The sequence below is a fragment of the Bubalus bubalis genome, chromosome 9 (assembly GCF_019923935.1).
Source record: "Bubalus bubalis isolate 160015118507 breed Murrah chromosome 9, NDDB_SH_1, whole genome shotgun sequence".
In the NCBI taxonomy this organism is placed as follows: Eukaryota; Metazoa; Chordata; class Mammalia; order Artiodactyla; family Bovidae; genus Bubalus; species Bubalus bubalis.
The window spans coordinates 48,871,880-48,887,829 of NC_059165.1; the positions used below are offsets into that span (position 1 = coordinate 48,871,880).

Here is a 15,950-nt window from a genome sequence, read left to right on the forward strand (position 1 = left end):
CAGAGGGCCCCTGTGCTCCAGGGAAATCAGCCTGAAAAGGAAAAGGAAAGAGAAAGAACGACATGGGGAGACAAAGCTTCGGTGAGCAAAGCCCGTAGCTTTATTTTTAGCAGGGACTTTTATACCTCAAGTTGTACATAGAAGATAATGGGGGATGCAAAGTAATGTAAGGTCAGCAGACCTTAATCATTATCGCAAATACAAAGGCTTTGGGTGATTTACATCATCTTCTGGTCAGGAGACCTGCTAACATTTTTCTTCTGATAAAAATTAGTCAACCAGAAAAACTTATTTTCTCCAAAGGTGACTTTTCTTAGAGTTTAGAACTACTCCCCGAAAGCACTAAACAGAGTTGCATTCCTATAGGGTAAGGGTGCCGTGGGGGTAATTAAGGGAAGAATTTATTAGCTTAGGGGTCTAAGGTTATTATTAACATTAAAGCTTTTACTTATATTTCTTATATATCAACTATATTAATCAATACACTCCCAGGAACACAGTGGGTGAGAAATATGGAAACTTGGCAGCAGGCATTAACTTGACAAAGAATTCTTCTATTAGTTCTATTTTAACAATTTCTAACTCCCTGAGAGACTCTGCATTGTTAGAATAACTAAGTCTCCTTGTGCCTCATATGGCTGGGAGGCCGTAAACAATCACATCCATAGCTGTAGGAGTCCGGAAACCTGTTAGGTTGGTTAGAAGGCTTTCTGAGGGGATCACAATTGGAACACACTTTATTATACCCTGGAGACTTATAAACTAGAGCTCTAAATTGCTTTCTTATAGATAAGAGTGGTTGGGGATAGCCCCTCATGACTGTCAGAGGAGTTGGTGGAAGTCATGAAGCAGTAAAACAGACAGGCTCAGGTTTTTGGGGTAGACGCTCAGGCAGGCCCAGAGGGGCTCGCCTTGAGTTCTGGCTCACCTTGCCCACCAGATCTCTCCCACATGACCTTGTCATGGGGTGGGGACTCCCATGCTGGCTCCCGGCATGTAGTCATCACTTTGAAGAGATGACTCTTCTCACACATTGTAAATGTTAAGAACAATTATCCAAAAGTAGGGAATCAGGCAAAAAGATGACTGTGTGACCTTTTTATGCCATTCTAGAGCACTGTCTAACAAGCCCACCTCTAGGAGTCATCCTGAACTTTGTGGAATGAAACAATTCACCTAATTCTCTAAGGTCAGACATTTAGAAAAACAGCTGAAGTAGTTTGGAAACAAGACGCAAATAATTGGAGATGCTCCATTTTTTTAAAGTAAATTTCAGTGTTCATGAGAAGACTTGGGTTGCCCAACACAAGTTGCCTTTTAGGAAAAGGCAAATTGGGAATTACAGACAAGAGCAGAACAAAAACTAGACTGGGGGATCATAATGGGTGAGGGGATGCCTGAGAGCTGAAGTATGAATCAGCCCAAGACTGTAATCTCCAAGTACCCTTCCGAATTGGTCTCACTCAATGGTGCTTTGTTTGGTGTTCACATCTCTCTCTCCCTCCCTGTCTTCAATTTATGTTTGCAACTAAGATGAACTAGAATTAATATTGTTTTGAGAATTTGATAACCCCTTTGAAGTAACTAAAAGCATCACAGGATGTCACAAAGCCTGAGAGTACTTGGGTAGGGGTGTGTGTGTGTGTGTGTGTTCACGTACAGTCACAGTTAATTTACAGAGCTTTCCTGTAAAATGAGGGCCTATATGGAATAGGTCCCCAGATCCTTTCCAAGGATGAGGGCCTGTCAATCACTAAATTTTCTATAGTTCCAGTGAAATGAATCTTTTAGAATAAGTTTTTCATAAAGCTATATTACCTCAATTTAAAGAGCTGTTCTTTATTCCTGTTATGAAGCTGTTCTTTATCCAAGCTGTTCTTTATTACAAGGCCTTTCCACTTTTTTTTTTTAATTTTACTTAAAAAAATTTTTTTTTGGCCAGTCACTGTGTGAGATCTCAATTCCCCTACCAGGGATGGAACCTGTGCCCCCTGCAATGGAAGCTCCGAGTCTTAACCATTGGACTGCCGGGGAAGTCCAGGCCCTTCCACTTTTTGAAATTAAAATTTACCCTCTTTTAAATAAAATGATGGGCTCAAAAAAACAAGTGTTCCCAACCTTCACCATGTTACTTCTCCTGCCAGGTCTGGGGACTCTCACAACCTGTCTGCATGATCTGACCCAGGTATAGGTAGACGGTAGGAGGTGGGCTCCGGATTTGCCCACTTGGGTTTGAATTTTGGTTCAGCCACTTACTGAGGTCTTCTAATCTCCCTGTCCCTTGTATCTTAATTTATGGTTAAAAATAAAAGTGGGGGCTGGGGATAGAAAACCATCTCACTAGGGTGGCTGAGCAAATTAAATAAAGCTTACCAAGTCTGGAGCAGTAAGGGCGCAAAAAACGTCAACTGTGACAATAAGATTCTTTAAGGGTACTTTCAGCTCAGAATTTCCGTGAGCTCTGTAAGAAGTCTCGGGATCGCCCTGGACCGCACTCTAGGACCCGGAGCTCTAGCTTTGGCTCAGCTACAAATGCTTACTGCCTTTTGGCAAATCCCCTCCCCGCGCTCTGGTCCGCGCGCCCCTCGGCCCAAGGAAGGGGTGGGTGGTCTCTGCGGCTCCTCTCTGCTCTGAAATTCCGGCTTTCGGGGTGGCCCCTTTCTGGCGCCCGGAGTTTCCGCAGCTGGGAGTGCCGCGAGGGGTGGCCCGGAGGCTACCTAGGGGCCGGCCTGCGGGACGGGACTCTTGCGGCCAATCTGCAGACTCTCTCCGGCCCCCTGACCTCCGGTGGCTGCTGTTTACTTCGCTGCGTCCCACCCCGGCGGCTGCTGGCCAGCCCAGACGGCGCCGCGTGATTGGGCAAGCGGCCTGTCAATCGCTGGGGACTTTCCCAGGGGTGGGGCGGCCCGGCCCCCAGCACTTCCTAGTCCCTGGCCAGGTCCCCCAGCCAGGAGCTGGGATCCTGCTGAGTGCTGAGAGGCCAGAGCCTGGCGCGGGCCTCTACCCTGTCCCTGGACTTGGGACTGGACGCCGAGAACGGGGCGCTGTCTCTCAGGGTCCCCACCCTCAGGTAAGCCGGTTGGGCGGAGCGGGAATGGAACGGAAGGGAACCCGAGACCCGGCCGTTCCGAGTCTCGGCAGTGACCGGGCGTGGCGCGGGGAGGTCAGGCCCGGCCCGGTGGCCTGGCTTCTTGGCTCAAGGGCTAGCCTCGAGGCACGCGGCGCCTCCGAGGGTGGCGAGGTCCGGCCGAGTGGGGAATCCCTGACCCGCGCGGAGGGTGGTGGGCGCGCGTGCGCACTGAGTGGGCGACCGCGTCTGGGACCAGCGTGTAGTCCGTGTGCAAGGCGTGCAGACCGTCGGGGTGTGTGTGTGTGTGTGTGTGTGTGTGTGCGGGCGTGGATCTGTTTACAGTATGGGAGACCAGTTTTGGAAGCAGTGTGCACACGTAATGAAGAGGAAAATAGCTCATTGGGCGCTTTCCAAGTGCTGATTTTAACTCGTTACATGTATTAAACTCATTTGTCACTGTCACCCTCAAAGTGAATTTGATTATTATTATCCGTATTTTACAGTTTAGGAAACAGGCATTTGGAGATTGGGGTCATACAGTTAGAGAGTTGCACAATTAGGATTTGAACTCTAGCGTTTGATTCCAGATTTCGTTCTGTACTTAACTGTTTCTGTTGAAAATATTTTGCCCTCTGTTGGAGGCAACATTTGGGTGCATTTGCAGGGCAGCTGTAGTGAGTTTGGGGGAGGGATTTTTGGGTGTGGAGTTTCTACATGTGTGAGTTTTGCGCTGTAGAATATTTATCTGCAGGAGAGTGCGAGGTTGTGTGTACATGAAAGTGATTGTATTATACATTCATTAATTGTATGGGAATTTTGTGGGTGGGAATTTTGTGCGACTGCGTGAGACTGTTTTGGTTGAGGGGGGACTTTTATGGGTGATGCAGAAAAATCAGCAATGTTTATCCCCACCCCCTTGCAGAATGACAGTACAGAGAAATCTGTGGATTCCTAATGCATCATTTTTATTTCACAGTATTGTCAAAATGTAATTTAATCAGCTCTTACTCATTTTCCAAACAATGTGGTATGGTAGAGGGGAATTCAGCACCTGATGAGAGATCCGGAAAGAGAACTGTCTCTCTTTTTTTTTTTTTCCATTCCTGACAATGGATACTGCATTAGGAGGCTGGAATATTTATTAGCACAGGCTCATAGCAATCCTATGATGTATTAATATCCTTGTTTTACAGCAGAGAGAACTGAAGTAGTGAAAAACCAATAATGGTGATAGTAACAGCTTACATTTATCAGCACTTATCATGTGCCAGGCACAGTGCTTTACGTTTAGTATCTCTTTTAAGCTTTCAACAACCCTTGGAGAGAGTCACTCTTAGTAGCCTTAATTTTCAGATGAGGAAACGGAGTCCCCAAAAGGTTAAGACTTGCCCAATACTAGTAAGCCTTGAACCCTGAGCACTATTTCCTTTCCACTATCCTGGCTGTGTCCTGGAAAAATAATATGATCAGGGTCTGGCACTTCACGGACCTGATCATGTCCCTCTGGAGACAGCAGCCCTGAGTGTCTTGTGTTCTACATACTTAGGTGAATCTGTTTTCCCCCACACATGGGCATCCGTGGGTATGGCATGGGACTCCTGCTGAGGGTTGCTGCCTGCCCTTATTCCCACACCAGGGCCTTTGGGGCCCCAGGAAGCCATGGGGTCTGACTCATACCTTTACCCCCAAGTCCTGCCTGTGACTTGGGCCCGGATGTCCTGGGTTGGGTTGGCCGACCTGATTTGAACACCTCAGAATTGTAAGAGGTTGGCTATTGGCCTCCCTCTCTGGGTGCTCCTGGGTACTGTTTTACTCTCACACTCACTGTGATTTAACCACAGCAGCCTGCTTTTTTCTCCGCGTTCAACATAGCAAGTTTATTCTTGCTTGAGGCCTTTGTGGATGTTGTTGCTTCTGCCTGGAACACCTTTACCCAGCTCTTTCCACGCTGGTTCTTCCTTATCTGTCAAGTCTCGGCTCAAATGTCACCTCCTCAGAGGGGCCTTCCCTGACCTTTCTATGCAAAGTAACTCATTTTTTCACTTTCTGTCATATTACTATTATATATATTTTTGATACATTCATCATGCCTTGAAATGACCGTGCTTATCTGCAAATGAGAAAGTGTGTGTAGAGACACTGTATATGTCTGGGAAACAATAATTTTTAGTGTTTGCTTGTTTGTTGTCTTTCTCTTTTCCTGGAGTGAAAGGGTGAGAGCAACAACCTCTTTAGTGTCCACATGTGCATTTCTGTTACTAGATAAGAGTGTCTGGGGTAAGACTGCTGGGTTTGTTCAAAGGATGAGTAGAGTAGAAGAAACTAGAATGATGGTGCATTTCACAGATAAGAAAATTGAGACCTAGAGATGGGAAGGAAGGCCCATGTCCCAGAGAATTAGTGGCAGAGTTGGGGTGAGAGCCAGAAGTTGCTTCCCACGACATTATTTTTCCCTCCTGATAGTCAGGAAACGGATCCTGCCAGTCCTCTGGCGTGGTGCTGTGTGGAGCGGCATGGTGCTCATGGTTCTCTGTCCTCCAGGAACATGTTGTAGACTGGGCAGAAATGTGCCCTGAGTGCTAGCTGGAAGGCATAGTGTGCCAGCAGTTGCCTGGCACTGAGTCTGGGTGTGGTGTGATGCAATTTTGGGGGTGCCAGGTGGTCAGGGGGCTTCTGTAGGGAAGTGACTTCAAGGCCAGGCCCAGCCAAGATGAGAAGGTACAGAGCTAGGCCTGAGCAGAGGATTTGGGGTAAGGCTCTCCTGGGTTGGGGGAGCTGACCAGCTGGGCTAGGAAAAACCCTAAAGTCTTGACTGCCAGGCAGAGAAGTGTCAGTTTTTCCCTGCTCCGTTGGCAGCACTGGGAAGTGATCAGAGCAGCTGGTTGGTAAGCCTGAGCGTGCATCAGAATCCCCTGGGTGGCTTGTTAGACAGACTGCAGGGCTGCGTCCCCACAGTGGCCCAGCCAGCTGGTGGCAGCGGTGCTGGGGCCGCCAGACCAGCTGCTCTTTGAGAACCCATGGTGTGGCGTGCCTGATTTAGAGTTAGCACACCTGGACGGGGGCTGTGCCTGCATCCTCATCTGTAAGATTCTGTGACGTAAGTGCTGCCTCCAGAGGGGTGCACATGAATGAGACAGTGCCTGTCAAGCACTCAGCGCAGGGCTGGCGTGGGGCTGGTGTGGTGTAAGTGACCCGTCGCTGCCGGCTGCTGAGCATCATTCAGTCTTATTAACAATGCTGATCTTGAGGATGTTGAAGGGATTTCATGAGGAGATGATAAGGAAGGTCAGATGTTCCAGGCTTGGGCATAACTTGCCCTTCATCCTCTGCCACCTCTGGACCATTCTGTGTCCTCTCTGGATGGATCGTCCTTTGTGGTATCTCAGACGTCCTTCCATCCCTGTTTGGAACAGTGGAACTGTATACGTGGGCAGGCCACAGGGATGAGCCAGCCTCCCCTGGACCCTAGCAAGCATCAGGGAGCGCTCTGTGGGCGGCCCCTTCCAGCGCTGTTACAGGTGGCTCACTTCGGCAGGCCCACCTCCTCTCTTGCCCCCTTGTTTTCCTCTCTGCTCTTGGCTCACTTGACCCCTTGGAGGGAGGGGAGGGAGCAGGGGAGAGGGAGGAGTAGGATGTATGGCAAAAAGAGTGGACAGCTGGCCAACAGAGGATCCGGGTTTCCTCGCCTCTCTGTCTCCACTGTTCCCTGCAGCCGTGGGCGAGTCTCCCTCCCTTGGCCGGCTTTGGTGTCCCAGCTGGAGAACGAGGGACTTGCACGGACAGGTGTCTCAGGGCCGTAGCCCAGTGACCGGGCTGCCTTCTCTTCCCCGGCGATTTCTGAGTTCTGCTGCTGGGCCAGGCCTTTCTGTGCCCCACCTCCTGGCTTCTTGCTGCTGCCCCCCTGCCCTTCCCTCTTTTATCCTACTCCTCTTTGGAGAGTGTCAGCAGCTCTGTGAAGTGTTGCCAGAAGGAAGGTACAGCCACCACGGCCTGGCCGCTGGCAGGAAGTTTTTATCTGCGCTCCCCCCATGATCAGCCCAGGACAGTCAGTCACTCTTCTGATAGGAACGGATGACTGGGCTGAGGAACGGTGGCCCTTTGTCCAAGGACTGTCCCCAGGCAGGGCTGAACTCTTGTCTCCCCAGGGACCTCACCCTGAGGCTGTTCCTTGTGTCCCTGAGCACCTGCTGGTGGACAGGCCGGTGGCCCAGGCAGGAGTGTGTGGGGGGGGGAGGGGGTAGTGGGGGAGGGCTGGGGATGCTATAGGAGTCATGTCACCAAGGCGTCCTACTCAGCGGTCAGAGCTGGTATTTTTAGGGCGGGCGTGGGGGTGTCCCATGAGTCAGGGGCCCTTGGTTTGGTCTCCACCCACAGTGGAGGAGGCTTACACCACTCTTGGCTGGCCAGCAGACCATGATCCTGGTCAGCTTCATCTCTGTGGTCTGAGGAACGCTGGTCTTGCCACAGCCCCACTTCTGCCTCTGGGGTGCAGCCCCCTAACCCGATCCCAATCTCTGGGAAGAGGAACAGGGGTCTGAAGATGGCAGCATTAACTTTTAGAAAATGCAAAGGAATCTTTCAGACACAGAGAGTAACATGCAGACACTTGGGAGAGCCACCATTCAGCTTAAGAAATAACATATTCTGTTCATTTGAAATTTCTCCCTGATCATCTCCTTCCCCACTCTTCCAGAAGTAACAAGGGTTCTAAATTTAGAGTTTATTCTCTTGTATTTCTCTACAGTTTTATTGATATTATAAATATATACATCCGTAAACAATATGTAATATTGTTTTGTATGTTTTAAGATGTTACTTAAATGTTTCCAACTGTGTTCCTCTGCAGCTTGCTTGTTTTGCTTCTTATTATGTCTGAGAGATTCATTCCTGTTTGAATCTCTAGCTCTGGCCTATGTGTTTTTCACAACTGTATAGTATTAATAGGGGCTTCCCTAGTGGCTCAGTGGGAAAGAATCTGCCTGTCAAACAGGAGATGTGGATTTAATCCCTGGGTGGGGAAGATACCCAGGAGAAGGAAATGGCACCCCACTCCAACATTCTTGCCTGAAAAGTCTCATGGACAGAGGAGCCTGGAAGACTAGAGTCCATGGGGTCACAAAGAGTCAGACACGACTTAGTGCCTAAACAGCATAGTACTAACATTCGCTGGTTTGAAGTGGCCCCGATGTCTTTATTCATTTTCTTCTTCGTTAGCTTATTTCCAGTCTTCACTGTTGAAATGGGACATCTATGGCTTTTATCTGGTTGGTGGTCCCTGGAAGCTATTCCCTTCCTAGCCATTGTGGCTCCTGTTGGGTTAGCCCTTCAAGGTCTTCAGGGAGATCTGGGGATCCTCGTTGGTCCTCACAGCATTTCCTTGGGGAGAAGAAACCAGGAAAGTGAGGTCTGCTCAGGGTCACTTGGTGAGGGAGCAGAACCAGGATCTGAACCCTGGTTTCACAGAAACCCTCTTTTCACCATATTTGGTATGAGGGGAATTCTCAAAAGTTGTCATCTTCCCCCATGGAGAAAAGTTACAGGGTTGGAGAAAGCCTTTGTTGGAACCAGCTTTGGGCATTTGGGGCACCAGTACACAGGAGGACAGTTGAGTCTCCCTTCCCTTTAGGCCCAGGGTTGGCCTAGTGCCCTTTGACCCTATAGCTGATAGGCGAGGGGCTCCTCCTGGGTCAATGGTGCCAGCTGCTGGGTTGGGGGGTGGGTGGGTGGGGAAGCCAGGCTTCTAGGCATGGCGCAGGTGCACCAGTGGATCCCAGGAGCTGTGAGGAGGCGAAGGCTAGCAGGCTGGAGGTGCCTGGGCTGCCTTCTCAGCCCTTCTTAGGGAGCATTGGCAGTGGTGAATACAGGCTGGGGACTGATGATCAAGAAGGGGCATTCTGCTTGGTCCTTGGGAACTGGGCCACCTTGAGCCCAGCTCTGCACCTGTCTGGCTTCCTCTGCAGAAGCCAGCAAAGCAGGTATAAGGCCCCATGTGAGGGCCCACGGGCAGTGGACGGGAAGCTTCACCTTTGTTCCCACACCAAAGTCTGGTGCTTTTCCTCCCACCTTTGTTGCCTCAGACCCAGCCTTGACCTTCCTGAAGCTAGATCCTTTCTGGAAGGTTCCAGGTTGAAACAATCTACAGTTGCCAACTCTTCATCTGCAAAATTCCTTGACTAGAAGACTCGACCCTGGAGTTTACCTCTTGATTTTTTTTTTTAAACATTCTGTTCACTGCTTTTTAAGTCTTTATATAACTAGTCATTTACATTTTTTTCTCTATTAATTTCACTTGGGTCAAATATTTCCCAGAATTAAATTAGAGGACAGGAATTTCCTGCATATATGTAAATTATTTATCATGAAACAATATACATCACAGACTGTTAGAATTGAGAAAGACCATAGAAATATTGATTTTACTAATGAATAAGTTCTTTGGTTCAGGTGATGAAGTCCCTCCTGATTTGTGAACTAGTCCCTATAGCCTGTCTGTGCATAGGAAGCAAATTCATAATAAGGAGGCTCTCATCCCTGCCCTCTGCCAACCAGCCTCATTTGGTGGGAGAACAATCGCCCTTCCTTATTGTTCTGACTTTGTCAAGCAACTTAAAAACAAAGTCAACTCTCCCTTTAAAAGAGTTACAAAATAACATGTGCTCATTGGAGAAAAAAAACTCCAAAAACTCAAGGGATGCCAAAGGTATAAAGTAGAAAATGAAAGTTGTCTTTTTTTCTCCTTCTTCTCTTCCACCTGTTTTTTAAAATCAATTTTAAAAATAGAACAGGCTAGATTTCTCTTGTAAAGAGTTAAAAAATCTGTTTTAAAATAAAGGTTTCCTTTGATTCCAATCCCCTAGCCCAAGTCCTTCTCTAGAGCTGACTACTAGCAGCGGTTTGGTGTGTATCTTTCCAGACCTTTTCTTATGCATATGTAAGATTTTATAGTATATGTATATGTTTATGCACACATACAGGGCTTCCCTTGGTGGCTGAAATGGTGAAGCTCTCTGGCTGCAATGCAGGAGACCCGGTTTTGATCCCTGGGTCGGGAAGATCCCCCGGAGAAGGGAATAGCTACCCACTCCATTATTCTTGCCTGGGAAATCCCATAGACAGAGGAGCCTGGCGGGCTACAGTCCATGGGTTTGCAAAGAGTTGGACTGGACTGAGCAACTAACACACACACACACACACACATACACTCATACACGCACACACATAGTTGTGTGTGTACGAATGTGTGTAACAGGATAAATAATACCTTATTATACATCAATACTTTGCTTTTTTCCTTAACAGTATTTTATGGGCACCTTTCTGTCATTGCAAAGCAGTCTGCCCATTCTTTTTGATGCCTGTGTACTATTCCATTGAATGAATGCACCACAGTTTATTAAACTAGTCCCCTCTTGACGAACGTTCAGGACATTTTTGCTATTAGAAACCATGTGTCAGTGCACATCTTTGTCCAGTCTCTGTACAGTGATACAGAGATTTCTAGCTTCTTAAATAGGTGGTCACTGAATGAGTTACCTCTGGCCCTTTAAATAATTGAAACTTCCTTAAGCATACTTTTTTACAAGATAACTTTCATCTCAGCCATACAAACCTGATTTTTTTTAAATTAATTTTTATTGAAGTATAGTTGCTTTACCGAGCCTGATTGTTGACATAATTGAGAAAGGACATTCCTTACCATGGGTGACCCAGGTATAAGAAAAGCAAATGTTTACTACATCAGTAGAAACATAATACCTAAAAGGGTGGAGGTGAAAGTTCCTCTGTTTGGTCAGGCAAGCCACATCTGGAGTGTTGTCCATTTTCAAGGTCAGATACAGATAGGGTGGGAGTGGAGGGGACGGGGTGGGGAGGGGTCCAGAAGCCTGTCCCTGCGGAGAACAGTGCAGGGAACAAGGGCTAGTCTGCTTCTTGAGTGCTGCAGGTTCCGAATCTGCTCAGGGCTGAGATGGAGAAGAGGGGCATCTTGTTCCTTATTCTCAGGGACCCCAGAGGGCAGAGCAGGGGCAGTGGAAGCAGAACTGGGAGTAGCTTCACTGCAGTTAGTGCTGGCTGCCCGGGGGTGCTCCTTGGGGAGGAAGTTGGTCTGGGTCACTAAAGATGGTCAACCAGAGTCCCCTGGCTCTCCTGGGGACGCTAAGCCCTGGTGACTGCTGGCAGTCAAGGGCAGACTGACACCTGATCTCATGCAAAGTTAGTGACACACAGAGGCAGCGGCTGGGAACCTGGAGCGTGTTTCAGGTAGTGGATCGACAGGACTGGTGTCCTCCCCCTGAGCTTCAGCCTGTGCCTCTCCGTCAGCGCAGGCCAGTGGAAAGGCACTGGTGTGGAGTCTGATAGAATGAGGCTGGGTTCTTTGTTCTGCCACTAACCAGCTGTGTTTCCTCAGGCAAGTGACTTACCTGAGTCTGCCTCCTCATCTGAAAAATAGAGATGATGCCATCCAGCCAAGAGGATTGGTTTCCTTGCTGGAAAATAGGGATAAGAATGTTCATCTCTGTGTGGTAAGAAGAACATGAGGGAATCCTGTGCATAATGACACAGCGCAGTGCCTGGCATATGGGAGCACAGAGCTGTCAGGGCCTATCCCAGCTTTAGTTAGAGCTCCTTGGTCCTCTTATGCAGTTTTCAGCCAACTAAGGGCCCGGTCCTCCCCACTGTGCCTAGGCTGGTAGTGTACAGCTTGGATCTTGGAGGCTAAGTAGGGACAGTGGGGCTCTCTCTGTGGGTGAGTCAGTGGATGGGAGGGGGAGGGACATGGGAGATGCCAGCTGTGCTTGAGAGACATGACATCAGGCTGACCTGGAGCCTGGATGCAGACCAGGGGGGAGGGCAGGACCCGGGGAAGGGCCGCAGACATCGTCCGGGGGTTTCCAACTGCTCTTGGGAAGGCGACACACCCCTGAGAGCACTGCAGGAGGGTTCGTGAGGCAGGACATCCACTTGGGCGTTGGGAGAGATGGGAGCTAGGGTGCGTGTGTGTGCGTGCTCAGTCATGCCCTACTCTTTGCAACCCCATGGACTGTAACCCATCAGGCTCCTCTGTGTATGGGATTTTCCAGGCAAGAATACTGAAATGGGTTGCCATTTCCTACTCCAGCGATCGAATCCCTGTCTCCTGCATCTCCTGCATTGACAGGTGGATTCTTTACCACAGAACCACCTGGGAAGCTTCTGAGCTGGGGAGAGTAGCCTTTTTAAGATCAGAAGATTTTAGAAACAGATGGCAATATATTGCAAGTTCTGGAATGTTAGAACTAGAAGAGGCCTTAAAAATTGTCTAGTCTGCCCCCTTATATTGTATTATTGCTATTGTCAACAACCCCTCCTTTTAGAAAACTGAGGCCAGGTGATGGAAAATGTTTGCCATGGTGTATCTAGACTAGAAGGCTTCCCTGGTGGGTCAGTGGAAAAGAATCTGCCTGCCAATGCAGGAGACGTGGGTTCGATCCCTGGGTTGGGAAGATCCCTTGGAGGAAATGACAACCCACTCCAGGATTCTTGCCTGGGAAATCCCATGGACAGAGGAGCCTGGAGGGCTATGGTCCATGGGTTCACAAAGAGTCAGACATGACTTAGCGACTACAACAACATCCTCTACTAGATCCCGTGATTCCTGAGCCCCGCCCATTCCTCATACTACACTGTGTGCCTGTAGCCTCTTTCTTACTGAATTGTTTGGAAAGACTGATTAAATCCTTGGCTTCTCACTGGTGAGATGCCGGGGTGGGCTCCTTGGGTACACCCCGTCTAAAGTAGGTGCAGTGTCTCTGCTGACAGTCATCAGGAGGACTCGGCCCGCTCTTTGATGGATGGACCTGAAGCCACAGTTTCCCTGATTGTGAAATGGGTGGAGTGGTCTGGAGGTCATCGTGAAGTGTGGAAGTGGGAAGATTTTTGTTTTAGTTTGCGAGATGTTTCATAATGCCTCACTTCCTGTCAGCCCTTGGGGGACTTGCAGGATATTCCCATTTACTGTTGAGGAAATTGAGGCTCAGATGATTCCTGATCTTTCGTGAAAGTGGCCTTGGTCCAAGGGCTTCTCATAGCTTCAGTTTCACCAGCTATGGTGTTGTCCCAGTGTTCCTGCTTACAGTTATTTGCAATTCACAAGAACTAAGTGGATGCTACAACCCATCAGCTGGGCTCTTAGGGGCTGCCTCAGCCTTCTAGTAAGAACTTACTAAGTGCCAGGTACTTCGTGAGGTATTATAATTATTATCATTTAGGAAATCTTATTACAAAATGAATACATTTCTTTATTAAATAAATCAAATAATCAGGAAATAAGTGAGAACTCCCTTCCAATTGTACACATATTGTTTCATTTAGTTTCTTTAATCTGACGTCCATGGCTTCTATTTTTTTTTTTCTGTTTTGCAGATGAGGCTCAGAAAAGGTGAGGGGATGGTCAGTGTCACCCAGCCTGCAGGGGTGGGCAAAGCTGGGACCAGGGCAAGGCCCTAGGGCAATGTGTGAGAAGGCTTCCGGCTCAGGGTCTCATCCTGCACTTGGGCTCCCCCTTCTTTGTTGCACCCTGCCTGTCCCAGCTGCTTCCGTCTCTGATCCTGCCCTGTTGGGACCCTTTCTTCCTGATCCAGGGCTGTACTATCTTCTGTGTGTGTGCTGGGTCCCCTCCTCTTTCTTGCCTTTTGGCTGGCTCCCAAAGTTTGGGTCTCCATGGATCCTTAGGCCAGCATGAAGACACCACGCAGTTTCTCTCTAGTCCAGGCTCCTCTTCTGTGCCCATGAGGGAGTTGAGGTCCACAGAATGGACAGCTTGCCCATGGCCTCAGAGTGTGCAGTGGAGTAGGTGCCAGGACTCCTGGCTTTCTGTCCTGGCCTTCTTTCTGGAGACCCTTCCCTTTGCCACACTGTCCCCTGCACCCACCAGCATCCCTGGCAGCCCCTGCTGTTCCCTGGGGAGGTCGCTTGTGGCCACTGTGTCCTCCCAATTCCCAGTGCCAGAGATCTACTCAGGCTGTCTTCCCTGGGTCAGCGAGAACTTCACTTCCCCCAGAGCCGCGGGGTCTGGCTGGCCTCAGGATGCAGCCGGTGCCCAGTGGCATTAGATCAGGCGAAGCTCCCAAGTGGGCCTTAGTTTCCTCACCTGTGGAACAGATGTCAGCCCTGCCTCCTTCCCAGGCTCTCGTGACAATCCAGTGGAAAAACATGCTTGAGAAATCATAGCGATTTTGCAAATGTTACCAATTAAGCAAATTCATATCATTTGGGGACCCTGGGAGCCCCTACTCCTAGCAGCAGCACACAGCTAATTGAAAGACAGCCTCTAATGGGCTGAAGTGTCTCAGTGCAGAGGCTTCATTTTCAATCTAGCCTTTTTCAACCTTCGTCTTGGGTGGAGGTTGTGATCTGGGCCCATGCCCCCTCACCTCTCCTCACCCACCCTCCCCACCCCGACTCCTTCCCATCCTCCCATCCCCACCCTTCAACCCCTACCCACCCCTCCCTCCTCACCTCACCTCCATCCCCTCGGTGCTGTCTCCTCCTTCTCTTCTGGCTCCTTCAGTTTCAATAGCATCATCTCCATCTTTACACTCTGTGGTCACTGCCTGACCTGCCATCTGTCTGGGCCCTTTTCTGCCCCCAAACCAGGCCTTTCTGGTTCCAGTGGGTGCCCCCAGGTTTTTCAGGGTGGGCTGTGGGGACCCCCCTCAACCTAAACCAGGATCTTGTTTTGGAAGAAGATCTGAGCTGCCTGTGTCTTCACCCCCAGCTGTTTCTGTTTTTGCACAGTGGGTTGGTAACTCCTGCTGGTGGGTCACCTGATCTGTAGCTGCTAGACCCAGGCCCATGTGGACACAGAGTCCATGCTGGACTTGGCAAGAACCCGGAGAGGGGGGTCTGCAGTGCAGTGAGTAAGTGCAGGAGCAGAAATGGAGATGAGGCAGTGGCAGACTGGAGAGAGAGCAGGGGCCCTTCCAGCTCCATCCTGACATCGTGTGTGACCTTGGTCTTCATGCTCCGGGGCCTGCCTGCTGCCCTCACACCCATTGAGTGAGGGTCAAATGAGCTCGTGTCCCGGGATGCCTAGGCGCTGAGCTCCAGTACTGCCCGAAGCGAGTCGTGGGGGTGGGGTCAGCGCCTCCTTTCCCCTGTCCACACCCATCCCTCCGTCTGTGATGCAGGAAAATGTACCGTCAGCATGGGAGACAGGATGGTGACGCAGGCCCTCATTCCAGGAGCCTTGGGGCGCCTGGTAATGGACTTGGCCTCGTTGTCCTTGGAAATTCCTGTCCAGCTCTGTCATCCGGGGAATGAGTCCCCTCTCTAGGCAAGATCTCAGAACCACACAGACCAGGAGGAGAGTTCCCATCTGCCCGAAAGTCATCCTGAAACTGCCACTGACCATCTGGGCATGAGGTCAGTGGGATATGGAAATTCCCTGTTCCCCTCTTTGTGTTTCTTGCCTCCAGAAGTCCAAGCCATCCTTTGGGTAGCTCTTCTGGTCTCCAGAGAGGACTTTCTCACAGTAGGCTATTTGGTCTGGGCTCCCTCTGCCCGCAGCCTGTACTCTCCCCCTGCACCCAGCTCTGCCGACCCAGGCTGGAGTCGAGAGAATAAGCCTGCTTGCCCCTCAGCTGCTTCCTCTGAGCCCCCTTCCCTGGAGGCTCCCTAGTGCTGAGGGAGAGCGTGCATGGTTTGGAGAATGTGAAGGTGGGATTTCAGTTCCTTGGTCCTGCATCCTGCTCTGTTGCTTGGTGTTACATCTGGGCATCTCCAAGGGAGCTTAGTTGTGCCAGGCTCACTTCTAGATGTGTATGGCTGTCCCGGTGTCTCTGGTCAGTGGATCACAGTTAGGTTCTCAGGATGTTTGCACATGGCTTCTCAGGAGGCAGGT

General features: G+C 49.8%; 1 protein-coding gene across 8 annotated transcripts in view; it reads left to right on the plus strand.

Annotated features, from left to right (window-relative positions):
* Window positions 1-2,894: 2,894 nt before the first annotated feature.
* The window catches only part of TNIP1 (TNFAIP3 interacting protein 1), a 44,821-nt gene continuing 31,765 nt past the window's right edge, over window positions 2,895-15,950 (plus strand). For 4 of the 8 annotated variants that reach the window (XM_025292387.2, XM_025292391.2, XM_025292388.2 and 1 more), the window contains exon 1: window positions 2,896-3,070. The gene's annotated coding sequence lies outside the window, so the exon portion shown is untranslated. Of the gene's footprint in view, window positions 3,071-15,950 lie in introns of all 8 variants that reach the window. The other 4 variants (XM_025292392.2, XM_025292393.2, XM_025292395.2 and 1 more) reach the window with 3 other exon arrangements.